At 41.0% G+C, this 15,468-nt stretch overlaps 1 non-coding gene across 1 annotated transcript; it reads left to right on the forward strand.

Annotated features, from left to right (window-relative positions):
* Positions 1–12,283: 12,283 nt before the first annotated feature.
* Positions 12,284–12,355, forward strand: TRNAE-CUC. The gene has a single exon. It is a non-coding gene; the product is annotated as a tRNA-Glu (tRNA).
* The last annotated feature ends 3,113 nt before the right edge of the window (positions 12,356–15,468 follow it).

The raw sequence follows: 15,468 nt of genomic DNA on the forward strand, positions 1-15,468 counted from the left end.
GAATGGGCATGTCTGGGTGTGGAAGGAAAAGAAAGGAAAGCCAGAAATAGGGCTGTAAGAGTGGCAGGTGTTCACAGCACCCAGATATGTAAGTTCCCAGCACTCAGACACATATCTTCCTGGAACACCCGAGCAGAGAAAGCGCCTAGACTTAAACAGAGGACAGTCTGCATTATGAGGAGATGACGGAAAGATAACGGAGAGGACTGGAGTGTTAAGACACAAAGATAAGGAACTAGAAGGGAACAAATATTAATTACTTACACAAGCGGGTCAGGGTGTCTCAAAAGACCACAGTCATTGTCAGTTCCTAAAAGGCACATCTTAGTGACCTCAACTTGTTGATCATGTGCTGAAGAACTCAGGAAATCCAGGAAGTGGAAGATAACTGGCACCCTTCATCCTCTGCCAGTTACATGCAGCTCAGGACTTGTAAATAAGGAGGCATGAGTGGAACTGGCTATTTTAAAAATATAAATTAAAAAAAAGGCTCATGTTTAGCTTTGCTACAGAATCTCCTGGATTCTGGACACATCACCACAGCCTTTGGATTGGATTTCAGTTGCTCTCTCCCATGGTAGCTCCAAAAGTACTGAAGGCCCTTTAGTCTCTTTGCCTCTGCACTTCAGCCCACATTCTTCCTAGGTAAATGGTGAAACTATTCATAAAGCCAGTCTGTCTCATAGGGAAAGCATATATGTCATGGAGGCACAAATCATGGAAATTATTCTTGGCTGACAAATATGCAGATATCACATCTCCCATTTTGGAAATCAGTTGCTGAGAATCTGGCAGTTATTCAGAGTATTCACAGTGGATCTGCCAGCTGTTGTTAAGGAATTTAGGGGGCCTGGATACTTTATACTTGGGAAGAGATGAAATGATTCTTGGTCATCAAGGATTGACTCCCTGCAAGGTTAAACTCCATCACTGTCACGCTAATGGAGAAAAAGCACTGGATCACTTGGTAGCGACTGCCATTGCTCTTTAGCTGTTTACAAGCATTACATTCACAATTCCTTCTCTGCAATTCCCCATGAGCAAGTTAAGTGCGTTTGTGTACCTAGGCTGTATTTCTGCTGAGGAGTGCTTCATGCACAGCTAATGGGAAAATAGTCTCTGAGCCTTCAAGTACATTACCTGTGGTAAATTAATCATTTAATATAGGCATACATTTATGTAATATTTGCCAAAGAGTTGCTCTGAAATTCTCTCTGAATAATACACAATTAGATTTAAATGTTTTCCTCAATTTTCCTTTCATGAACATATTTTCCAAATTTTCTCTGATAATTCATTCCATGACTGTATTTCAACTGGTTTGTAAAATTTTACTAACTCACAAAGATGTAATTTGCATAGAAATGAAATACAGACAAAAATGCTGAAGAAAAGAGGAGATTTAAACTGAACATCGCAAACAATTTCTTTCATAGGTGCTTTCCAGTGCAGTTGGAAACAGTCATTTAAAAGAACACTATCAAAGAACATGCTGTACCAAGAAATGATATATTATAAACCCAATTCAAACATCCACATCTAAATTCCACATTCATATGAATTGAATGATTGACTGATTATTACTGGCATTTATTTCACAGAACGAGGGCAGCTTAATAAATGTGTATTATTCAGTCAATGGTGTGCTATGATGGATAAAGAGGTGAAAATCACAAACATTTAAATCCAAAAAAAAGGCAGAAGACAAGGAAAGTACTGAACAGGAGGGAAGAGAATTCATTGTTAAGTGATCGTCTTTTTGGCTAGCCTGTTGACAGTCTACTCTAGCAACCAGACTCAGAAAACATGGAAAACTGCACCTGAGACAAAATTTACAGATGACTCTTGGGCAAAGAAAGAGGAACTGCTCATTCTTTTTCTCTCGCCCTGTTGCATATCTGCTCCCATTGGTCTTTACTTACCAGCAAGATAGGTCTTCATTGATTAAATCTTGCATGGGCTTCCTAAGAGCAAATAAAATTGGTCTTATATGTCGGGGAGCTGACATGTACGTTGGCATCTTGTATCATGTTAGCCAAAGGCAACCTTCAAACAGATTCTTAAAATTACTTTTCTCCATCTCTATCTCACTTAACAGGTGAATACAGAACTTCAGGTGTGTTCCTCCAGGGGTCTCAGGCTACGATCGCTCATTGCTGGTCCTGATGATACACAAAGTCTGCAGGGAGATAAGCTAAGTCTTTTACCCAGAATACACCTTCATGTCACCTGGCAATCACACAAGAAGGGGCTGACAGTCACAGCCATCCTCTTTCTCACCAAAAATGAATTGAAGCCCTTTCCCATCAGTCCCTTCTTTCCCACAAGCTCAGCAGCAATCCCAGTGCTGAAATTCAAGTCCCTGCAAAGACCACCCCTCTGTAGCTTCTACATGAACTCCTGCCCATGCCCCCGTGAGGCCCAGAACTAAAGCACACAAGACAATGAGGGAACAAGACCAACAAATAACTCCCCCCCAAGCCACTCTGTGCTATCTCCCAAAAGTAGTTTCACACCAGCCAAAACTTTATTCTGCAACAGCGTCACAGGGACTGCTTTCTAAGGGCCTGTTATCCTGACATATATGCACATTTTAGATCTCTGTTGCTCTAAAAACAAACAAACAAAAAAAAAAACAAAAAAATTGAAAATATTTATCACAAGTCAGCCACAGGGATAGATCGAAGAGACAAATCATCTTATTGGCTTTAAAACACATGCTAGTAAAAGTTGAGGATGAGGAAATAAAAGATTTGGGCCACAAGTATGTGGTGTTCCATTACACACCAAGGAGGAAAGGAGGAGACCTAGCTCAACTGCTGAGAAACATCTCTGCTTTTGTTCAGCCTACACTTCAAGCACAAAGAAAAAACTAACTCCATCTAGAAAAAAAAAATACATTGAATTCTTATTTTGAACTGAATTAATTTTTAATTTTAACCTCTGGTTTCCAGATACCAAGAAATCCTCTTATACACCAAGACAGTTTCTGAACAGCAACCACTGTTCTCTTCCCTGACCACAAATTATACCTAAACCATGTTGACAGGTCAGAGTAATTGAATAATCTACCAAATGCAGTTCACATAAGTCCAGGAGTTTGCACAGTTCTCAGAATTTTTCTTGAAGAAAGATAGGGAAGATTTAATCTACTTTCTGCTTGTTACTCCAATACTTTCTCACACGATGCTCACACAAAGGTGGTTTTTGAGAGTCAGTTACCTGAACAACGCTTTATAAATCCTTCCTAAAAATGGTATCTTGCAAGTATAACATTCAGTTTCTACTCAGGAGACTTGTTTTAATGTCAAAACAAAAAGATATGCTAGAATTACGTGAGTTAGGTGAGCAAAAATCAGTATTCATCTTTATATTTCCAGTTTCTTCAGTCTTTAGTTTTGAAATATAAACCACCTTATCAAATGTTTGCTTTTTTTTTTTTTTTTAATAAAAACACCTGACGGGACATTTCTCATGGTGAATGAATAGAGCTGACAGATGTGAGGATGGCAGAAATTGATACAATTGGCAAACTCCATTGCTCAGGTTTGGGATCTAAGCACTAACAGTACCCAGTACTAAAAGAGGTTTTTTTGTGTATATTCTTATAAAAAACAAACCAAGCAAAGAAGTCCTGAAATGCATTGCCAGGTATGTGAATCTTTGAAACTGTTCAGTCTTTCAACACTTTCTGGATATAGGACAAGTATTTGGAGTTAACAAAGTATGTTCGTTACAGTTTTTTTTCCTATCAGCCTTTGCACTAGAACAAAAGGTTGGACCAGGGATCTTCTGAGGTCCCTTCCAAACTGGGCTATTCTATGATTCTATGAAATGGTCATTGTATACTCATTTCTTCTGCTTAATGGACACTGATTTGGAAATCATTACCCTTTATAAGTATCCTTTTGGGTGAAAACAAAAATTTGGTGCCTATTTGGTCCTCACTGGAATAGCAGTCTCATCTACCCATTCTCCCACTGCGGAGAGGTAATGTTCCTACTAGGTGTATTCTTCTAACTACACTATCATTAAGGTCCATAATAATATTTTACATTTGCTTTTCCTGATAGCAAGTACTCCCCCATCCCCAAAAAACAAAAACCAGAAAAAAAATGAAGATCCAATTCCATAGGGGTTCTTATTAACCATAACTAAGGGGTATGTGAACAAGGACGAACTACTTCAGTCTCTTGCAAGTTTTCTGTTAAGAGTCTGATGCTTTTATTATACAGATAACACACCTCATCTTTCTATCTTATGGTCATACTGTGAAGCTGGAGTACCCCAAAAATATCAGTGGAAAAGATTTGCTCTGCATTCAGGAAGAACATAAGGTCTTGGATGGACCTGAAACACAACCAGAGAAAACAAGGTTTGAACAGAAGCTGGCCCATGCGGCCTCACTGGGAGAATGATGTAGCAAATGATGTAGCAAATGATGTAGATAAAGCACTGATTGACTCTGCACAGAGTCCAAAAGGAATGTTATTGCATACAGTACTTTCCTTCTTCCAATCTACCTTCATTGCCCCTTGTAGCTCACCACACTGACTCATACAACAGACTCCTTTTGCAAGTAAAGCTCCAGTAACTGTACTATTATCATGAGACGTAAAGAAATCACAAGTAGTTTGTTTTCACTCAGAAGTACAGCAGCTTCTCAGTCATTTAGATCTGTAGCAGTAAAGTTAAAACAAAAAGGCACAGTCAAGGCTATGATATTCTATAAAACATGTAAATGGAAGCACACACTGGATGCATTTTTGCCTAATAGAAGTTTTTAAGCCATGTGTAGCTTAAAATTATTCAGAATCTCTAAAAATAGCATGCAATGTTCATGTTCTTCTCATGTGCTTCTTTCTTTATAACATGACTTCATCCTATTCAGTGGTAGGTGAGTAAAACCAAAGGAACACACCTGGCAGCTTCAGAACGATAAATTCCTATCTCTATATATATAGATAGATAGATAGATTTTCAGATTATATCATAAGAAATTGGATTTTCCTTTCTAACAGTAACCAACTGCAAAAGAGTCATTTAACATAACTTTAAATCTACTCAGCCCTGTGAATTAAAAGCCACATCAGAAACAGGTACTACAGGAATCATCAGCCAATAATATTTTAGAAAAAGTAGGAAACACTAGAAAAATAGGGAACACCCCAAGCTTTCACAAGCCAGCTGCCAGCACAAACTCATTCAGGAAACAGTCAAATAGGGACAAACCTGCAAAAGAGAGGCTGAAGGACACCCACAAAAACTCTTAGCAGCAAGGGAAAAACAAGTCCCTCTCAACATCTGGCCTAATACTACAGGACAGAGTGGAAGAAGCTGGTTTCTCCTCCTGGGCAGAAGCATTACTGGCCATTGCCATCACCTTATGTGGAGACAAACAAGCATCACATTGCTAGCAAGTAAGGCAGGAGCACTTGTCTTTGAGCTACTGTTCTTTGCTGGGCTTATAGAACAAATGGGGAGGAAAGACGGTGAAATAGCTTCTTCTCAGTTTGCTTTGCAACACATCCCATGAAAGTGAGAAATGAGATAAGAAAAAAGAAATGGGAGCACACACACATGGAAAGCAAGGATAGTTCTGGAGATTATGAATCTGGGACAAGGGATAAAAAGGAGAATATTTGGACCCACTGAACAAGGAAAAGTGCGGGAGAATAAGAAGATTAGAACAGGAGAGCCTGTGGTGGGATGAAGAAAAGACTAGAACAACAAAAGATCAAAGCTGTCCCAGAAGAGAGTAACAGAACGGCACATGCCATCCCTGCACAAAGCTGAGGAACCTTATCACACAATGCACATAAAACCCTCCTGCAATCCCTACGCCCTAACCTGGTTCATCTAGAGAGCTACAGTCTGCTACTATTGTATAATACTTGGTTTGTCCAATGGAAGAATTTTGGATGGCAGATATGTTTTTCCTGCTGATAGCCTATTATTGATAGGAACTTAGTGTCTTACTCTATCACACATACATATATCGAATTAAAGTATGTGCTTAGCTGTAAGGTTACATACATTATACTACAAGGAAGTTGAAGTTGCCTGCAGCACCTTTGTAAGCCCTCCTTGCATGTAGGCACTATGATCCTACCTTCCATCATCACGATCTAAGATAGGACCCAGGCGCATGTTGTACCTATTCTATTATACTCCATAGAATCACAGAATCATAGAATCAGCTGAGTTGGAAGGGACCTTCGAGATCATCAAGTCCAACCCTTGATCCACTACCGCTGTGGTTACTAGGCCATGGCACTAAGTGCCACATCCAGTCTCTTTTTAAAAATCTCCAGGGACGGAGAATCCACTACTTCCCTGGGCAACCCATTCCAATGTCTGATCACCCTCTCTGTAAAGAAATTCTTTCTAATATCTAACCTAAACCTCCCTTGGCGCAACTTGAGACCATGCCCTCTTGTCTTGCTGATAGTTGCCTGGGAAAAGAGACCAACCCCACCTGGTTACAACCTCCTTTCAGGGAGTTGTAGAGAGTGATGAGGTCTCCCCTGAGCCTCCTCTTCTCTGGACTGAACAGCCCCAGCTCCCTCAGCTTTTCCTCATAGGACTTGTGCTTGAGTCCCTTCACCAGCCTAGTTGCCCTCCTCTGGACCTGCTCCAGCACCTCAATATCCTTCCTGAACTGAGGGGTCCAGAACTGGACACAGTACTCCAGGTGTGGCCTCACCAGCGCTGAGTACAGGGGAAGAATCACTTCTTTAGACCTGTTGGCCACACTGTTCCTGATCCAGGCCAGGATGCCATTGGCCTTCTTGGCCACCTGGGCACACTGCTGGCTCATGTTCAGCTTCCTGTCAATCCAAACTCCCAGATCCCTCTCTGTCTGGCTGCTCTCCAGCCACTCTGTCCCCAGCCTGTAGCACTGCAGGGGGTCGTTGTGGCCAAAGTGCAGGACCCGGCACTTGGCCTTGTTGAACCTCATCCCGTTGGAATCAGCCCAACTCTCCAACCTATCCAGGTCCCTCTGCAGAGCCCTCCTGCCTTCCAGCTGATCAACAGACCCCCCCAGCTTAGTGTCACCTGCAAATTTTCTGATGATGGACTCAATCCCCTCATCTAAATCATCAATAAAGATATTAAACGGAACTGGGCCCAACACTGATCCCTGGGGGACACCACTAGTGACCGGCTGCCAACTGGATGCAGCCCCGTTCACCACCACTCTCTGGGCCCGGCCCTCCAGCCAGTTCCTAACCCAGCACAGAGTGCCCCTGTCCAAGCCGTGGGTTGACAGCTTTTTCAGGAGAATGCTGTGGAAGATGGTGTCAAAGGCCTTGCTGAAGTCCAGATAGACCACATCCACAGCCTTCCCTTCATCTACCAGGCCAGTCACCTGATCATAAAAGGAGATCAGGTTGCTCAGACAGGGCCTGCCCTTCCTAAACCCGTGCTGGCTGAGTCTGATCCCTTGTCCATCTTTCATTTCCATGTACAGCATCTTGAGATCTTCACCATATCCCACTTTCAAGCTAACCAGCTGCTTCTGAGACTGTCTGCTGCCCCACTACAAGTTCAAAAACATACATTTCATCTCGCATAAGTGTCTAAGCGGCTTACCCACCATCTTTCTGATCATCTAGTTTAAGACATTGAGAAATTAAATAAAGACAAAGAAAGCTTTTTAAAAGAGAAAGAAAAAGAGACCAGGACTAAGTACAGTTTTAACACAATTATTTTAGGCAAACTGGGGTCTGTATGTGTGTGCACAGGGAAGTAAGCCTTGTTGTTCGTGGTCTAGGAATCAGATATTGAAGAGCATTTAGCATATTTTTGCATCTTGTTTTCTTCAAAGTTCTTCCAGCTCTTTTACTGAGGTATTGACAACTTCGCTTGAAGTTATGAACCCAGTTATGAACACTGGGTTTAGCTGATTTTTAAGATGTGTTCCACTCTAAATAAAGACAGATACTGGGAAATTAAGAACAGCTTTCTCTGCACACCCAAACCATAAGGAATAAATGGAGGAATATCTGCTTCCACATGTGAGATCAATGCATCCTGCTAATGACAAAGCAAGAAGCAACAGCTACAGATTCTTGAGAGAACGGATGTTTCAGTACATGAAATGCTCCAATTTTAAAAATGTGATCCCCTGCATAGCTATGGGTGTCTTCACTCCCTCATCCACCTTTTCCAGACAGCCAAGTTTGGCATGTTCCACACTGGAGGTTTCTCTCTGGCATCCATTCTGTAACACTCCACACCTGGGCTGCCCCTTAATTGATAATGTAATTATCAGCATAGTCATATTACTTCACACTAAGCATTTTCAACCATTTATCACAATGTTGATCTTTATTTTAAATATAAATCAGGCAATCATTTATGTCTTTTATGTTCTTTGTATTTATTCAAGAATATTTAACTGTAGACAAAAGGTGACTTATTCATTATTCATCCTGAACAAGGCAAGTATGGCAATTTGAAAAGCCTGACATTTGAGCTTTTTGCCAACACTAGCAAAATTATATCCTTCCCATTGTAAATCAATGAAGTAGAATCATTGTGCACAAAAGAATTAAATTGCCTTGTCACTTTAATAAGGCCACCTTATATACAACCTTCAGCCAATGCCATTGTGCAGAAAAAGGGTGCATCCTTTGCCTCAGCTGTCTCAGATCTCAGTAGGCTTTCCAATTAAATGAACATCCTCTTAGTCTTTCACTCCACTCCACTCTTTCTCTTTTTTGAGAGGCGATGTCAGAATGTCATAGGCATAACTTGCTATCAGTGGCATGCACACATCAATGAGAATTAACTTCCTCCAAGTCCTGCTTCCTTTTGGCAGCCTTTTTAACTTGTTTGTCAATTCCAAAATGATGGAACTCCAAGAAAAGGGATTTTTTTTTAGTTGTTTACTGAGGTTGCATAAAAGCTGCAAATAGCTATCTGCAAACCAAGAAAACTATACAAATGTGAGGATCCTTTGCTGGCAATGTAGATAATGTAAAATGGCAAAGAAACAACATGTCCAATCAAGCAGAACACAAGTGACATACACCAGTAAGAGAACAACTTTGTGTGTTCTCACTTCACAGGCTAGGACCCTATTATTACAATCAGGCCTGATTTTTCCCATCTAATGCTCCTTGGATGCATTTTACCCTGAGAGTAGAAACCTTTAACCAGCCATTTCCAGGCTTTTAAATGACTATCCAGAACAGCTATTTCATAATTCAACAACAGATGGCTGCCCATAATAGTCATATGCCTGCCCCTTTCTTTCAATCCTAGAATGCAGAGGTTGAAATAGTAACTTCAGCCTGGATTTTTCTCAGAATCATAAAACTGAAAACAATTGAATAAAGCCATGCACGCCAGCAGCCAAAACACAGCAAAGTGAGTGAATCTAGATATTTCAAAACCTACTCAGAAGTCTGCAGCTTTACAATTGTTTTGGAGTCTCAATATTTTGTACTGTTTTGATAGTTAACTGAAAGGTGCATGATAAAAAAAACAACAACCATGTAAGTATAGAAACAGTGACAATATTCTTGATGTTAACATTTTGAATTTAGTCAGAAAACGTTAATAACAAATGACCTTTTTCTGAAGGGTATTTAAAGGAGAACAAGCAATTTTCTGTAATGTGGTTACCATAGTGATCAGCCCTCTAAAAAGACCAGAAAAAAAAAAAAAAGATGTACATCTGTAATCAACCAGCTACTGCAACAACAAATGGTCTGACAAAGCAACACATTGAGTTTAATTCCAAGCTGGAAAGATACTTGCCTTTGAATTTAAGTATAAAATAAACTATTTATGGGTGCAAAATAGGTCCTCTAGTAACTATTGTAGAACATTTATGATGATTCAGAAGGGATTTTCCTTGAAAACTACATTAGTATACAATAGATCAATTTTTTTTCTTAGAAACTACTTCATCATCTGTACTGTACTGAGTCATTCAGAAAAAGAGCTCAGCAAGCACCTGGACATGGCAAATAGGGACCTCTGCCTCCTTCACTCACTGTCTCTTGCCATTCTCAGAGCATGCCTAGAAAATAAGCAGTTGAAAGAAGCGCTACGGTTTTAAACATTTCTGCAACTGGACTTACAAACTAATAACACCAACATTTTTAGCCTACCTGTCTGGGTAAGATTGATGTATTTAAGGACAGGAACTTCAAATCACTCATTAAAGAACATATAACTTGACATTTAGTCAAGAACAATAAGAATTTTAAAATAAGAATTTTAAAACTTCAACTACCTTCCTAATTCTTTTCACTGCTGCTTGAGTCTGGGCAAAGACCATGAACATGTCACTTTCCATGCTAAAGTTCCCTGGAAGTCTAATGTGACAAGCTTGCCCTTACTCAGAGAAGACCTTGCCATGGCAAGATGCTGCAGCCTAAAATCATGTAATGCCCAGAACCATCCCTCCCTTTGTAATCTTCAAGGCTTGAGACATGTCTAACAAATGTCAGCACAGCAGTGCCAAATATCAAGTGAGTATTTGCTTTAAGACATTTTTAATGAAATTGTAAATGCAGAAATCTTCTAATAGTTAATAACACAGCACAGAATAATAAACACAGCATAGCAGCTCACTTTCATGGACAGATGTTAGGCTATTCAAAAGCCTTACTGAAGTCTAGGGAGAAAATATTTGCTACTTTCCATTCAGTTGCCAAGCCAGTCACTTCATCATTTATCAGATTGGTGAATGCTAACTACTCCAATCACTTTCTTGTCCTACATGCACCTGGAAATGGTTTCCAGGATCCTTCCATCATCTTCACAGAGATCAAGGTGAGGCTGACCAGCCTGTAGTTCCCTGGGTGCTACTTCTTGCCTTCCTTGAAGACAGGAGTGACACTTGCTTTCCTCCAGTCCTCAGGCACCTCTCCCAGTCACTGTTATCATTCAAAGATAATCAGGAGTGGCCTCACAATGACATCTGCCAGCTTTCTCAGCACTCATGGGTGCATCCTATCAGGCCCCATAGATTTATGTAAGTCTGGTTGGTTAAGTATTCTCTAACCTGATCTTTTCTACCAAAGGTAAGTATTTTTCTATCAAAAGTATGCATTCGGTACCAGTGGGATAGACCATTCTTTAGCTAGAAGGAGGCATTCCTCCAATATCAACCAACTCTCTTGAGCCCCTTTTATCTGCAGGGCCACATCCCATGGGATTATTCTAAGCAAATCTCTGAAGATACCAAATTCTGCTCTCCTGAAGTTTGTGCTTATTGTCCAGCTTTTTGACTTGCTCCCGCTTCTAAGGACCCTGAAGGCTCCTTCTTGTAGTTTTCTGAAAAAGCTGCTTCTTCTACTTGATCCTGATCAGGCAGTGTATAGCAGACCTCCAGTGCAACACCACCCCTGCTGGTCCACCCACTAACCCGGACCCTCTAAGCGCTAAGCTGGCTCATCATCCTTTCCTAGGCAGAGCTCCATGCAGTCGCACTGTTCTCTCTCACAACTAGTAGGTCCTTCTCCTTGTCTTCCTAGCATGTCCCTCTAAAGAGCCCATATCACAGAATCACGTCATCAACTATGCTGGAAAAGACCTCTGACATCATTGAGTCCAACCTATGACCTATCCATCCATTGCAGCACTCCAGGCACATGAGCTGTCCCACCGTGTCTCTGTAATCCCATGATCATAGCCCTGCCAGTGCACACAGACCTCTAAACCCTTCATTTGTTCCCATGCCACATGCACAAGTGCACAGGCACTTTAGGGAGGCATCCAAGTTCACTGATAGCTCATAAAAAGTAAGAGCTTTGCCCACCATGCTGTCCTGTAGTCATTTCCTTATTTATGTTATCCACTTTGGATGAGGTCTTTTCAGTCCTGTCTTGCTCTTTACAAGGCCTGTCTTGACAATACCACCCTGCACCCTTTGCTTACCACCCAGTCCAGCACTTCCTCACTTGAATGTGCTCATCACCTCTTCTTGCTGTTGTTACTCATTCAAAGATCTTCATACCAGATTAGCCAACTTGTTGGCTATGAAGCTTTTTCCCCTCTGTGGTCAGGTGAATCATCCCTCTTCATAAAAATTCTTGATTCTCATATAGGTCCCGTTATCATAAAAGCCAAATCTCTGTTGTAGGTACCTGTTGCAGAACTGGGAGATTCAAAAATGGCTAGATCTGAGCTGGTTCCTGCTGTAACTCCTAATCTTTCTTCCAAACCTCTTACTAGAAAAGCCCCTCCACTTGTGGAGTTTCTGTATTTAAGGGGATATAAATATATGCTCTTTCTTTCCATACTACTGCTGATTCTGGGCCCCCTGGTGGTCTAGTGGTTAGGATGCGGCGCTCTCACCGCCGGGGCCCGGGTTCGATTCCCGGTCAGGGGATTTCCCCAGGCAGATGGAGCTCGTCAGCCCTGTAAGGCCATCCATCTAAGAGAAGGTCACGCTAAACAAACCTACGTCCTGAGGACCTCACTGCCACTGTCCAAGCTCACTCGGCCCTGGCAGATGAACCTCAGGATTAAAGGGTGGGCTCAGTTCAGCGCACACTGTGTCTCACCTAAAAAATCCACTGCGCAGGCTCGAAGGGTAAAGACCTTTCCCAAATCTTCGTTCGCGAAGACTGGCCATGATGATGATGACTGCTGATTCCACTCTTACAATCTTGAAGTGGTTGGCTTAGGCTTATTCATCTAGATAACAAATTACTTCATCCGGGTGTGATGTGACTCTACAAATAATCATTCTGTGCAAATACTGGGCAATATCTAGTTTAGAAACATAAGAAATAGAAAACCCTTTCTGATTTCTAGTGATAATAAATATTTGTGACTTTAGACACAAATTTGACAATAGTTTCTATGTTGATTTATCATCAGCTCTTTATGGCACATGAGTTTTCTAGATAAATAAAAGAAGGAAACCCTGAAACTCAACAGGCAAGCAAGCAGTGTGAATGACATGGCCATTATCTCATGAATATAAGTCAGTGTTTTAACAGCAATCACATTGTTTTCTTTTCTGTATATCATTTAAGTGACTTGAAAAACAACAATTTATTTGGATAAATGTTCTAAGTCTCTTTACATCATTTAACCAGGAATTAATGACCAGTTTCCACCGCAAGAGAGGAGCCCCGAAGAGGAGATACAAGGACTCCTTGAAGCAACATCTCAGCCTTGGCCACATTGATCTCCGTCGCTGGTCTACTCTGGCCTCCAACTGGGAGGTCTGGAGCCACGCAATCCATTAACGCTGCTGCTTCCTTTGAGAACGCACGCAGGATCACCATCGAAGAGAAAAGACAATGCAGAAAGAATTGTATCCTGCCGATAACCATCCAAGGGTTATTCTGCTGTGCCTTTTGCGACCGGACTTGTCTATCTCGCATTGGCCTCTTTAGCCACCAGCACGCTTGTAGCAAATGTGGGTAGAGTCCTTCCCAAATCTTCGTTCGCGAAGCCTGGCCATGATGATGATGATGAGGAATGACCAGTTTATAATGAGAGTGTTTGCCAGTGGTCCCATATTAGTTTGACTTCTATCTGATACTGTTCTAAGTTTGTCTGGATGACGTGATTAGTTCAGTGTCAAAATATGTTTGGTGAAAGTGTGTCATTGAAATGATTGTTAAAGTCTGCCTCTATTAAATGAATATTGATTATGGATCTTTGATGAGCCACAAAAAAAGTCCCAGTAATTTTTTTTTAATTTCTGGAGAAAGTTTTTAACGAAAATGCCACGCTTTTCATTTTCCATGGGAGCTCTTCACACATAAACATAGCAAGTAACACTTTATAGGTATCTTTGGGCAGCAACTGAAAGGAAAATTACTTTAAAAACAAAAACTACTGTCAGGAAGCACAAAGTGGAACTCAATCAATCCAGGTGAAATAACTTCTTTGGACTCTTACTGGAGGGACAAATAACCCTTTCTAAAAATTTCTGAATTTACAACATTTACAACATCTTATCTTGTACCCATCCTGTAGTGGCTCTCAATTCTTCCAGTCACTGTAAAAGTATTAGTAATTAGTTAGCACCCATGGAGCAGAGGGAGTTTTTAGTAATGAGTGGAAGTCTAACACAAAGGGGGAAAAAAGAGGTGAATATTGCCTTTGGAAGGCAGAGAGTGTAGTGCAGCAAAAATTACAGTGTGGAGAAGCCCCATATTGTTGCCTTAAGTTTAAGTTGTGTAACAGAAAGAATAACTTCAACCACTGTTGAGTCACAAGCAAACATGAGAATACCAAGCCTTTCCACAGCCCCACAGCTCAGAACCCCAAGTACTTCTAACACCAACAGATTATAACCAAGTTCACAACTTCTTTCCCCATTTAGGAATTCTCCAAAATCTTTGGTGAAATAAATATCCATTTCACTCCATATTTTCATAAATAATAATAAAAAAAATTCTCTGCATTTATGAGCACTGAAGGTCCATATGTCTTACCTCAGGACCAAAATCACTAAAACAACTCCCTCACGAATCCCAGAGAACTTAATGGAATAGGATCACTTTGAAGTGGTGACCAGTACTTTATAGGCAAATGTCTTTTATGAATGAAAAAGGAAAACTAGAATCTTTTTAGTGGGTTTTATTGGTGTTAGGAATATTTTAGGAGCTATGCAGATGGCAGTAAGTATGACAATCAAAAGAAGGTTCAAAATTCTGATGCATACATTTGTGCTATATGGAGAAGCAGGATTTAGTCATCAGTGGAATTCATTATATACTTTTTTGTTCTTCCCACGTCATCTTTTGGCCTTCTTGAAAAAAAGGTAGCATTGTTAGAGGAGTAAGAGCCTCCTCACTAACCTTTGCTTCTAATACTTTTGTATATAAGGAGACCAAAGTGGGCCAGGATGGCTGTCTTCAGGCAAGAACACAGGCTGAAGACTATTTGAACCTAACGCTCCACCAGCTGTGAGTAAAGACCAAAGCTAGACAGAGAAATTGTCTCCACATCCTCATGAGAGGAAATGGCAGGGGAGTTGAAATGAGTTGAAATCTAACTCATCTCTTATATAAACATGAACAAGTTCAGTCTATAATAAACTGCCCAAACAGCAGCAAGGCAAGCCACAGTGTCGCTACATTACCAGGGAGCAAGAGGTAGGCACTAAGAAAGAGAAGTCTAGGGGAGATTCAGTTTGAGATTCAATCACCTGAATCTGGGTGCTGACATGAGCCGGGTGCCCAACCTCCCAGTATGGCCAACAGGGAGATAGAGCTGGGTTCAGTTGCTTAAATGTGGATACCTGGTATCATATGAGATGAGCTGGGTTTTCTGACTGGCCCCCTCCAGGCAGAGATTTCCCATAGGTCCTAATGACATCTGTATGAGGCTGACAGATGTCTTACTACCCTAGGGCATCAGACTTGGCAAGGCATGCTTATATTTAGGTAACTGGATCAAGTTCCACTAATCAGCAGAGTAATGGGATCCCAGAGCAAGGTTCATCTCACCTCCTAAAGCAAACATAAAATGGTTGAA

Source organism: Pipra filicauda, unplaced genomic scaffold (genome assembly GCF_003945595.2).
Source record: "Pipra filicauda isolate LSUMZ 115617 unplaced genomic scaffold, ASM394559v2 scaffold115_size4368891_pilon, whole genome shotgun sequence".
Lineage (NCBI taxonomy): Eukaryota > Metazoa > Chordata > Aves > Passeriformes > Pipridae > Pipra > Pipra filicauda.